The following is a 13,211-nucleotide window of genomic DNA, read 5'->3' as shown; positions in this document are numbered from 1 at the left end:
TATAAGAAATCCAAGAAGCTCTGCTTCAGCCCACATTAAAAAAAAAAAAAAACCCTGAGTCTTATTCTCAGACAAACAGTCCATACCTGACCCAGAAACTATTTTAGTTCCAGCAGTGCCATCAATTTCAAAGCCCAGTGTAAAATTTTTGATGTTTATTATTCTTTAACCATGGAGGATGGTAACCAAAAATAAAATCACATAAACGAAGAAACTTATGTTTTAAAACACTTCTCTATGTAAATAATTTAGTAATTTCCTTGCTCAAACAACTATTTATAAAAGTAAAGGAAAATTTTGTAGATTTTATACTTTACAATATGTTATAAATGGAATTTAGCTAATGAAGAATTTTTGCACTCTCTGCTGCCTTATGTTCAATAAATAAAGCACAAAATCTTTAATTATTTGTTTATACATTCCTGAAGCTGTGTTTAGCATGCTATGTGTGTGCTGTTTGACAAGACATAGCAAAGAATCTTAGGAATCATTCATTGAAAATGCATTAATCAAACATATGAAACAGTTGGACAGAGAATGACTTTGCAACTAATTCATGAAACTGTCACCATTTCCTTTTACATAAAGTCTCTCAGAGGGCACAGACAACTTTTTAGTAATGACTTCATATTTTCAAGCATCATTCTGACTAGTAGCACCTGTATGCTAGAAATAGCAAAAGATTTTGGGTTTCATCCTAAATTCAACCTAATAATTTAATGGTATTCCAGAGAGACCACTAGCTAAAGATTCACATTACTTAATTTCTCCCTGAATAGAAACATATGTCATTTTAATGTGGTTTGCTGGATGATACCTTCAGTCCACTACTTGACAATACTTACAAGGTTTTACCTCTTTCTGCGTTGTTCCAGCCCTCCTAATATTTTTGCAATAAATATCTACGAGAAGGTGCTTCTGCATTTCATTTAGCATCACTTCTGAGAGTCTCCCATGTATCTATTACACTGCAAAGTTGTTCGTCTGGTCAGGAATCAATATCTCCCCCATTTACAAAAAAAAAAAAAAAGAATAGCCACATGGAGAATCCATTTATTTTGCCCAGAGTGGAGTGATTTGAGAACACAGTGGTGTTTTTGACCTTTATTGGGTAGGATGTCCTCCACCATCACTTCTTTTGCCGTCCATGGGGTAGCCCAGGGAGTTGTCTGCTTCTGACTCAGCTCAAACACCTCCAGTTTGGTACAAGCAAAACGAGTGAGTCAGGTGAGAACTATCTCTAGGAGTCTATTGCAATGTATTTTGGGACTTGAGAAACAAAGAAACTGGGATGGAACTGGAAATTATGTAATGTCTTCCTCAAATGTAGGTCTGTAATGAAGTTGATGTTGTGTGATGTGACTGTGGAAACAGGGGAAGTCTGGGCTGGGAAACTGAGTTCCCAAGAGCTTCACTTCTGTGAGGTGTCTGTGAAGGGAGAATTCTGTCCTAAAAAACAATCAATCAATCAATATATCCCAAGGCCCTGAAATACCCAACAAACACCTACTTAGGTAACCTAAAAAAATCCCCCCGTGGCATTAACTTGTTAGCACTATCTAAATTATTTCCATTTAAGAGACATTTAAGATTTGTTAAATGATAAATCTGTGAGAATACCTATCCAAAACTTTCTTTTTGCTGTTGTTTTGAATTCAGAACTGTGCTTGAACACTTGCAAAGGGGTGAAATCCCTCTGTTATCCCTCCTGCAGCAGCTTCCAGCACAGGAACCTGTGTGCCTCAGCTTTTCAGGTGTTTCAGGTGTCGTGGAAATCTCTTACAGTTCAGGATAACAATTCCCAACACACAATATCAGCTACAGGGAAAAGGTTTTGCACAGCATGTGGAGATCTCTCATAATTTCCAGGCATTTCTCAGCTGCTGATATTCTTCCTATTCTGGACAGCTTTTCACACATCTCAAAGCTGAAATATAGTGACGCTATTTTTTTAACAATTAGTACTTTTTAATGGGGACAATGCAGCATAAAAATTTCAATGTTTGTGGTGCTTCCTACTTCTGAGAGGAATGACCTGTATTTTTCACTAATGTTTTCACTCTTAGGGAGAGTAACCACAACAAATGGGGAGCAATTAGGTCTTAATTAGCTCCAGGAGATGGCATTGTGAATTTTCTCTTTATATGCAAGAAACAGATCTAAAGATAATCAGTGTAAGCTGCCCATAGTTAATCAACACAATATACATTAAAGAAAAAAAATAGTAGAAAAAATACATTGTAGGCCAAGTAACTCTAAATAAACGTTGGAAAGAATTTTAAGAGTCACTGCTGAGCCAAAGAAACAAAAGACTGTTGCATCATTCATTAGGTTTGATTGAATTTTGGAGGTGCTCCTGATGGAGCACTGGTGGATCTTTGCACATTGCTGTGGAAGGATCTTTTCTGTACAATTATTGTTGAAGACAGAGTGTATAAAAGGATAAATAATTCTTGTTTAGGGATTGGGAATTGATGATGCACTGGAAAGCAGCAGAACTGAATGTAACAAGTTGCAGTTGCAGGAAGCATTTATCAGATGGTGAAAGTTTTATCTGCTGCTCAATGTACCACACAGTGCCCCTCCCTCTTCTGAAAAATTCAGAGGTTTTAAACAATTTTTCTTAGTCTTGTTTTGCTGTAAACTTATTTCCTCTATATCATGGTTTTGGGGGAAAGAGGAAGATATTGACCACACAAAATAAAGGAAGCTAAGTATGAACCTATAGGCATTGTTTTGCAAGTGTAAATCAGGTTTTCAAACAAATAAGATGAAATATTTCACAATTCTGTATGGGTTTGTAGCAGCTGTGGAATAATGTCCTTCTCTTTTGTTAATATATTTTATATATGTCCCAAACATTCTCAACTTTGCCCAGTGGAAACAAACAATGTTTTTCTACATTTTTTTGCCTGTATTTTGGTTTGGATTTGGTTGAGTGCCTTGCACACGTGTTATGATTTTTTGTGTGAGGATTAAGAGATAACAAGATACAGGCATGTTAAGGGAGGCTATCAGTCAATTATCAATCAATCAGTCAATCAGGCTTCCTTGCCAAGAACAGCAGAGATAAAAGGATGGCAAATCACAGGTGTTAGCAAATACACTTTTCTCTAATCAATGCGTTTCTCAGCTTTCTGCCTTTAAAATGGTGTATATTACTTGGGTAAAATCAGGTTTTTGTTCTTCGTTATTCCATCTAACTTCCATTGTGTTGAATGGAAAGAAAAATTGTCTGTGCTTGGATTTCAAGAAAGTGTTTTGACATTTTGTTACTCAAAAACCCATCTCTTATTTTGAGGTTTGATTTGCTTGATTGTTTGCAATCAAATGTATCTATTTCTTGCAATCAAATGTAACAGTAGTTTTAAATTTCAGTGCTGGGGGAAAGAAGACTAAAGATACTGTAAACACCCTTCCAGTTTAGGAGAAAAACCAAAAACATCACTACAATTTCTTAATTGAACAGGCTATCAATTTATTAAAGTTATCAAGGATGAGAGAAAACTGTTTTCTCAGACAGCAAACACACATAATAATTGTCATTGTGTATGAGAATGAATGTTTTAAAAGATTAGGTTTTTCAAGATCTTTGCCATGAATGTACAAATTACTCCAGCTTGCCAAACAGTGCTGTTAAAGTGAATTTTTGCCTTGGATTGTTTACCTCGACTGCTGCCATTGAATATTGCAGAGCATTGCAAATGCACTGCAAATCCCACTGCTCCTTGTGCTGATATTTTTGTTGTGATAAAGATCATTGTAAGAGGAATTCCTGAAGAAAGACAGCCTCGTGTTTGTGTTTATGATGTTTCTGATTCTGGGGATCCCTTCCAATACAGAACACTCAAAGATCTGCGATTCCAGGAAACAGAATCACAGAAAGAGAAAATATTGTCCTAAAAGGATGGGCTAAGTGGGTAACTTTCTAAAGTGTATGGAAATGAGAGGTGATAAAATAAAAAAACAGGCTGCAGATTGAATATATAAAGCATTTGAAGTTCAGCCAGAACACTAATTATGGGCTCCAGAAAATGCTGGTTGTCTGTGTTGTTAAATAGTATCTATTATTTTTATTAGAGATGATATCACCAACTTCATGTGTAATAGTTTGGTTTTTAAAATTGCTGGCTAAATGTGTATTTCTTGCAACTCATCAAAGCATTAGTGCTGAGATTTGTTCATGGATACATCTCTTTTGTTATCATAGATAAAGGCAGAGAGCAATGTTTATTTTGCCTTTTCTGCAGCCAGCAAGTCCATTTACAAAATGTATTAAAATTTCCATTTCCAAAGCATCTGTATGAAAAAGCAATTAAAAAAATAATTCCTCTGTGAGCAACAGAACTAATTATACCTAGTTTTCTACATGTGTTGTGGGATCTTTTTGTTAATTTTGTCAGAATTAGCTGCATTGTCTCTGTGACACTCCAACCATGAAAATATCTGTCCTCCACTACAAAGCAAGACTGCAGGACCCTCAGATCACCTCCTTCTCACAATTTCTAATATTTCTCCTCTGACAGTAGTATTTCAGTCTCCTTTAAATTACTTTATCTCCTCCCTTTACATTCCTCACTCTTTGGTAATTTCTGGTTAATTTCTGTGCTCCTTCAAGTGAAAGGAACGTCTGATCATCCTCTTGCTTCTCATAAGAGTGTCTCCATTTTCAATTTTATTTATTTTTATTTTTATTTTTATTTTAAAATTATTTCTATTTATTTTATTTTTAATTTGTTTGTTTTGTCATGGAGAAAGACCTCCTCACCCCTGCACTCTGATTATTCTTCACCTTCTCACCAGTGTGAGCAGTTGCTGTCTAAATTATGTATTTTCCTGCCCATGGAGAGACAAAGTTGGCTTTACTTGGCAACTGATTTTTCCAGTGCTTTAGGACACCTAAAGATCTAGACTCTAGAAGTTATTTCAAATGGATGAAAATTAAAATCCTGCAGTTACTGTGTGAGTATGGCCTTCCAGAACTCTCATATTCTAGAGAAAAATGGAGTAAGAGATGTATATGAAAGAAATATCAAACATGTCGTCTTGCTGGAAAAAAAAACCACACAAAAAAAAAGCGAAACAAAAACCAAAACCAAAACAAAACTAAGACAAAGCAAAACAGAAACCCACTGAAAAGCAAAAAAAACAAGACAAAAGAACAAACTGACATACAAAAAAATGAAACAAAGCCAAACCCAAATAAACAAAAACAAATTAACAAACAAACAAACCCAAATGAAACCTAAAGAACTGAGGAATTTTGTAGGAATAAAAATTTGGATGACTTCTGGGTAGGACTTGCTGCCATTCAATGCCACTTTCTCTAAAACTTAACAAAGAAGTGTGTTTGTAATCCAAACTGAATATGCTAAATCAAGTGATCTTCTTTTTCCAAAATTGAAAGGAATTTCTTATTCAGGTCATCATAGATATGTGATTAATAGCAAAACATTTGGAATATTATATAAACTAGGCAGATACAGCAAATTTCCTTTGTGCCCTGAATTCAGAGTGTTGCAATTCAGCTTCGGGAGTGTGAGATGGATCAGGTACAGGTGTGCATTTTGCTCTTTCTGATGAGCACTTGTTTCACTGAATCTCAGAGCAAAGGGTGTATTTTTCCACCTTATGACTAAAGAACCAAATCAGATCCAAATCACAGAATCCCAGGATATGTGGGATTGGAGGGACCTCTGGAGCTCCCGCAGCCCAAGGGTCCCTGGAGCAGTGACCCAGCAAGGTGTCCAGCTGGGTTGGCATGTCTCCAGACAGGGACACTCCAACCCTCCCTGGGCAGCTGTTCCAGGGCTCTGCCCCTCCATGGAAAGCTCTTCCTGCTGCTGGGCTGGAATTGCTGTGCTTTATTTTCTGGCCATGGCTGCTCATGCTGTCCCTGGCACCTCTGAACAGTCTGCCCCATGCTCTGCACCCTTGCAGATGTTGGTATGGATGGATGGATCCCCTCAGCCTTCCCTTCTCCAGCCTGCCCAGCCCAGCTCTGTGCTCAGCACACACATGCTGCACAGCCCAGATCCTCTCTGGGCTCCCCTGGATCCTCTCCAGCAGCTCCTGGTGTCTCCTGGCTGAGGAGCTCAGGGCTGGAGCAGCAGGGCAGATGTGCCAGATGTGCCTCCCTGGGCAGGCAGAGGGACAGAGGGACAGAGGGACAGAGGTGCAGAGGGACAGAGGGACAGAGGGACAGCATCCCTCCTGCCCTGCTGCCACACTCTGCCCATCACCCCAGGGTCCCCCTGGCCCTGCTGGACACTCTGTCACCTTAGTGTCACCTCATCCTTTCCCCCAGAGCTGCCCCAGCAGGTTCCCCTGCTTGAGCTGCACTGGGCTCTGTTCCTGCCCAGGGGCAGCACCTCCACCTTGTGGGACATTTTGGGTTTCTCTGCACTCAACTCTCAGCCTGTTCAAGTCCCTCGGAGTGGCAGCTCAGCCTCCAGGTGGATTAGACACTCCCCCAGCTCTGTACCATCAGATACAATCAGACAAACAGGGAAAAAATGCCTCTCTATAAAACGGGTGGGTTGGGGCACTCCTTTTATCTCCAGGGCCTTTAGTTGCCAGAAGCAGGAATGATATGTGAGTCAACAAATAACATTTGTCATTGAAGTAAAACTCTTCTCTGTCTGACTGATAGAATGTGACTTTTCTTCAGGCTCAAAGGCCATAATTTATTTTTTTTTTCCCCAGACACAATATTATTGTATTACTCTGAGGAATGTAAAAGTGAATTTAGACCTTGTCAGTGGTGAAGAAGCTGTTTTGGCACAGAAAAAATCCTTGGCTAAATGGGTCATTCTTAGTTGCATGCATATATATGGTTGAAAAGCTGCATTTCAGTCACCAAATTGTCAAAGGTTAATGATCAAAATCTCTTTGTAAAGAGTATCTTTGGCTGCTGTTATTAGTTTCTGTCTTTTTATTTTTTGTCTCCTATCCCCACCATGAAAAGAAGGATTTTGAGAATTAATATTGTTCTTCTCCAGCTGCAGTGCTCAAATATTGCCTATTTGATTACCAAAGCTACAGAACCTTGCTATTTAATTATTTATTGTTTAATAGGTGTTATACACCATTACAGCTCTGGTGAATGAGTTTACCAGATTTGTAAGAGCCACCCTAATCTGAAATATTTTAGTGCTTGTTTAAAAAAAAAAATTGACAAATAGTAAGCTTCCATACTATATCCATACATAATTTATAATTGAATTTTATAGCAGTAATTAATCTTTCCTATTTAGCTGACTGGAACCAAAAGAGTTGAAAAAAAGCCTTACCTTTGTGAAAATTCTAATTCTTGAGTACATTTAAGAATTAAACATATACAGAAACATCCTTTATCATAAAGAAAACATTTAAATGGGAAGCTTTTTCAGGTTGAGAAAAATGTCTGATGAAAATGGCTCTTTAAAGTGTTCTTGCTTAAGAGACAAAACTCCAAATTTTACACATTAAAGTTTTTCATGTGACAGAACCACCACTCGGGCAGCACTTCAGGATATGTGCAAAGAATAAACGGACAGAAAAATACAAAAACCCAACAAAAAAGGAAAATATTTATGTGTATATTTCTATATTTCAATGTTACTAAATTTTATTCATATTATTAGAAACATGTAGCCATAATGCATTATAAATTCTGTTGAATTTTATGGCCAATGTGCCCATACAGGAATGTCATAAACATTGTCTGTTCTACATTCCTATACCTAAATACATGTTGGCTCTGAGTTTCTCTATTTCCATTAGAGGAATAGGAATAGGAATAGGAACAGGAATAGGAATAGGAATAGGAAGAATAAGAATATGAAGAAGAAGAAGAAGAAGAAGAAGAAGAAGAAGAAGAAGAAGAAGAAGAAGAAGAAGAAGAAATTTTTTTTAAATTTTTATTAATGGTGGTGGTTGTTGTGGTAGTGGTTCTTATTACTGTTTTTATTTTTAAAATTCACTGCCAAAGTGGTATTGCAGCACCCTTGTCCTCCAGGGAGAGATGTCCTGATTTTGACCCCAAAAAGATAAAAAAGAGAAGATGTTGCTGGTTCTCTGGGGCCTGCACAATCCTCCTGTGAGAATACAAATGTCAGTATGAAAGTTGAAAGAGATTTAACTCAGACAAACCAAATCATCCTCAAATTTTTTATTTCCCCAGACCCATATCCTATACAATTAACACCACAGAGAGAATTGCGTGCAGAGATCTTATGTTGTCACCAAAAAATTGTGTTTACTTTTACTTTTTCCCATTCATTTTGTTCCTCTACATCACTTTGTGGTTTTGAGTCTAGTCTTAAACTTTAAATTCCCCAGGGAAGGTGCTGTTGCTGCTGCACCCCACCCTGTACAGCAGCTGCCTGGAAAATCTGCTCTGATTGTCAATCGACATGAAATCACAGACAAAATGAAGATTTCTCCAAATTATAATGAGAACCAGAGCCCTCATTGGAAAAGTGGTGTCCCTGAGGGTAAGGAAACAGTTAAGGTATTTAATTGATATACCAGAAAGGCAGATGAAGCAGCTGTGCTTGGATCAGAGTGCAGGTTGAAATCTCAGCGTCTTGTGTCAAGCAAGTTTTCTGGCTGCTGTACCACTAACAATCTGAAAAGAAAAGAGGATTCTTGTGTCTTCTTTAGATGAGCTGCCCTTTTCCATCTTGGGGAAAAATGTGCTGCCAGTCATGAAAAATATTACCTTTCAGAAATGTAACTGGAACTAGCACATCTCCTTCCCTCAACCTTTTTTTCTTTTTTTTCCTATTCTTTTTTTGTGTGAGTATGTAATAAATATAAATTTTTAACGCACATCTCTTGCTCTTAACCTAAAGGAGAAAAAAACAACAGCAACAGAACCAACCAACAAACTAAAAATAAAAACAAAAAACCCACTAACCCAAGAATATTTAAGAAAAAATTTCTGTGACAAAATGTATGAATTTTTGTCATACATTGAGGCAGCATGGCTCTGTCAGCTCACTGCAGTTGCATAACATTATTTCTAAAATCTCTCACATTGTCAAATTCTGACATGAATTATCTACAAAGTGTCATGCTGGACTGCCAGATATCAGAATATTGAAGTAGCCACGTTGGTTACTTGTCTTCTTGATTCACACAGAACTAATAAATGGAATTTTTCAAGTGTCTGTAATGCTGATTAGAAATGCATCCCACCACGAGAGACTAAGAGCCAAAAGTCTCCTGGCTCGAGTAATATTCTCTGATTTTGAAATCACAAGATCTTTGGCAAAGTCTGCAGTTAAGTCCCTCAAGTGCAGATGGCACCATGCCCTTAAATACTTTGTAGTGATTTAATGGTTCCTCCCCTGAGTTCTGAAATTCTGTGTGAATGAGCTGCTAAAACTAACAATAGGAGCGCTGAAAGTAAGACAAAGTAATTTCTAAAATTATGTTTCAAATCTTGTTTTCTCCCTCACAGTAAAATAAATTAACACACACACACAAAACCAAAACAAAAAAAACTGCTATTATTTATTGCAAAGATCTGCAGCAGCACACAACCTCAGACACTGTAAAAATTCCTTAGAGTTTAAATGGTTGAAGCATATTCTTGCTAAGATGAAAATATGTTTTGTAGGTGTCTGAAATGAACTCTTTCACCAAGTTCATTCATGGCGTTCTCCTTGAAAATCTAGTGTAAATAACAGTAGGACACAGACCTTGGTGAAACACATTTAACTTTGCAAAACAGCAACTTCAGCACTAAAACCAAAACAGCACCTTGGTTGTCACTAATTTAACGTTGCCTCCGAAAAGCTGTGTTTGGAATTTTAACAGCTTTCTTCTAGCATAGCCCTTGTGGTTTGTAGAAACTCAGCTTGAATTTGGTCGAGTGTTGGCAAAACCAAGGCACTCAGATTTCTGCAAAATGGACTCCAGAAGAGAAAAAATGAGAAGGAATCCCTCCACCTTCAGCTAACCTGGATCACTGGGCTGCACCTCAGAGATGTTCAGTTTTGGATTTGGGGTGCAAATAGCTCCTAATACTGAGCTGTGAGAGGCAAGGCCAGCCTTGTCGAGATTTCAAAGAGGTGTTGGACTCCTTCCCCTAAGTGAGCAGCTGTTTAGGAGGGTGAAAATGACCCAAATCTCCCATTTATGATGGTAATTTGGCTTTGTTGTAAGGACGAGTAGAAACAATCCACAGAGGGATAAAGAACAACTTTTAGGACTGCAAAGCAAACATTTTGCAGCTGGAAGAGGCAGGAACCGTGGACCGGGGGAGAGAGACAAACTCGAGAAGGAGAGAGGGGTGTATAAGCTTGGATTTGCAGGGAACTGAGGGCTGTCCAGTCAGACAGTCTGACTGATTTCCTTCAAGTACTCACACTTGCAGCTGGGAGAGATGCTCAGGCCAGGGAGGGCACAGGGAGGTAATGCCTGAGGCACCAGTCAGAGTGCCTCCTCATTACAGAGTGGGATGGCACTTTAAAAAATGTGTAGACAGCAAAATGAGGGGTTGAGCAGCACCAGGGTCCTGAGCAGAAATCTGCTCCCATGCCAGAAGATTCTCTCAAACTGAAAGGGAGCAGGTTAGATGGGATTTTGGGAAGGAATTGTTCCCTGGCAGGGTGGGCAGGCCCTGGCACAGGGTGACAGAGAAGCTGTGGCTGCCCCTGGATCCCTGGCAGTGTCCAAGGCCAGGCTGGACACTGGGGCTTGGAGCAGCCTGGGACAGTGGGAGGTGTCCCTGCCAGGGCAGGGGTGGCACTGGATGACATTAAAGGTCCTTTCCAACACAAACCACTTCATGCTTCTATGATGCTACAACCCACGGTCTGCAGCTTCCTGGGAGTGTCTTTTCATCACAGCAGAACTCTCCCTTTTTCCCTTGTCTGCGGCTCCTCGCTCAGAGGAGTGACAGGAATCTCTAACTCAGACCTCCTGGTGTGTGCAGAGAGTGGAAGAACCATGTGGCTCTGGTGGTGAGCTGCCTGCAGAGGCACTGAGCAGACACACGTGCAGCAGCACTCAGCTCCCACACACCCTGGTCCTGCTGAAAGAACCACCGTGAATCAGAGTTCCTTTCACCAGCAGGCAGGGAAATGAATTTTCCCCCAGTTTCGCAGCTTCAGGGGTGTGCAGAAGGCTTGGCGGAACAAAACGTGTGAATGCCTCGTGTCAGGGGTGTTCACACCTCAACCTGTGCACCCTTCTCCTCCTCGGTGCTCTTATGCACTTCACGTGTTGGCATAAAGGGAGGCAAAAGATTCATTTTAAGAATATACTCAGACATTTAGACAGGATTCTTTGATACTATCCTCTGTAGGCAGTAAAGGCTTGTTTCCGAAATAAAGGTGAAGTAATCAAGCCAAACTATGACACTGATTTTGTTGGCTCCTTTCTATAAATAGTCAAAAAGAAATTAGAAAAAAGAAAATCCATGCTGCAAAAGACTGAAAGAAAAAGCACTTTTTTTTCCTTTTTTTTGTAATGGAGTTTGAGTGTTTCCCTGTGTTACACACCTACTTCTCTCCCTTTCCTGTGATGGAGCATTACATGACAATACTTTTGAACCACAAAGGTTTGAGGAAAGCAGGATCTTCCATAAAAAAACACAGTGACTTAACGGGAAACCTCGCATGTTCCAGAAGTGGGGGATCAGGCTGTGTTTGGGAAGAGATAAAAGAACTAACTGTTCCCTTTTTTAGAGGCAGTGTCAACCCCAGGAATAATTCTGGCAGCGCTGCTGTGGTGGTGACAGACAGATGTATTATCTCTTCTTTTCTTGAGTCAAACACACACAGATGACTTGCAGAATCAGAGCAGCCAGTTATGGGGAACGGCGTCTGACAAATCCCTGAAGAACAAAGTACATATTATTAGGGAAAAAGAAGAAGAAAGGAAAGTTCTGCCGCGTGCAGCAGAGGCTTTTTATAGCCCTAATTATAACAGAGGTGGCAATGTAATCTGTGCCTGTGCAGTCTGAGGCTGTCCTGATCTCGATCTGGCTGGTGCTGTGATGGGAGCTGGTGATTAACCTAATCTCCTGCACAAATCCTGTATCCAAGATACCCTAAAGGTGTTATAGGGTAACGGGCAGGTTACACTCACGTTGTCTGGATGGCATCTAAAATTGGCAAGAGGCTGGAGAACAGGAAGGATCAGCTCTTACTCTTCTCCTGCCACAGCACAGGAGGAGTAACTTGGTTCACCTTTTGTGCAACAAGCCTTAGGTGTGATGTCACTGCTCACCATTAGCCATTATTCTCCTCCTGTGCCAAAAACATCTTCATATTATACATTCAGATTTGCTTTACTGTTCCTTTACTGATGGTTCTTCATGCAAGGGCAGTGTGGCTGCCTACATTTGTACAGACTATAATTTATTTTATTTCTGTTTAATATACTGCAGGATTTCAAAGGGTTAATTTGAGCATTTGAGGCAAGACAGGAAATAATGCAGGAAATGCAAGCTGTTAGTGAAAGTAAGATGGAGGAAAGCAGAGGGGGCATTACCAGCCATGGATTGGCTCTTTCCCAGCTGAAAATTTTGGTTTTTCCCCTGGAAAGGCCGGTTGATTTGCCTCTCTGCTCTACCCCTTCTACTCCAGAAGGTCTACAGGAATCCTTAGCCTAAGGGAGGGATGTTGCAGATTTAGGCAGGCTCCACAGTCCCTGTCTGGAAATCCTATTAGGCAGAAATTTCTGACAAACAGAGCTGATCATTTAGATGGAGAAACATAAAAAAAAATTGGATGCGACAGAGTTCTTGGTCCTGAGTAATTGGTAAACAAATAAAATATGTGTTTGGGTATTAGAGTGCAGCTAAGTAGAATTCAGCAGGAATCATTCTGAAGTGTAGGAACAGTCTGGAAAGTGAAAAGTAGTCTTCGAGTTCTATGGGAGGCAGAAAAAGGAAGATAGAATTATTAAGGATTAATATTAAGGATTAATATCTGGCAGTTCTTGAGCCCATTCCTCCCTTAAATTCCAAAACACAAAGCACATAATAAATTCACACGACAGAAGGAAGAGTTTTGCCTTAGGGGTAAGTATCAAAAACAAATACAAAAATGTGGTGTTTATATGTTGTGAATATATATATTAATTCTGATAGAAAAGGTAGAATATCAGCTTGAGCTGCAATGGCTTGTGACATCCCAGTCCCATCCCACCCACATTTCAGCAAAGTGCCATCACCACTGGGAAGACAGTAAGAATTTGCAAATATGTAACCC

The sequence above is a fragment of the Lichenostomus cassidix genome, chromosome Z (assembly GCF_008360975.1).
Source record: "Lichenostomus cassidix isolate B80296 chromosome Z, HeHo_3.0, whole genome shotgun sequence".
In the NCBI taxonomy this organism is placed as follows: domain Eukaryota; kingdom Metazoa; phylum Chordata; class Aves; order Passeriformes; family Meliphagidae; genus Lichenostomus; species Lichenostomus cassidix.
This window is presented reverse-complemented; position numbering follows the sequence as displayed.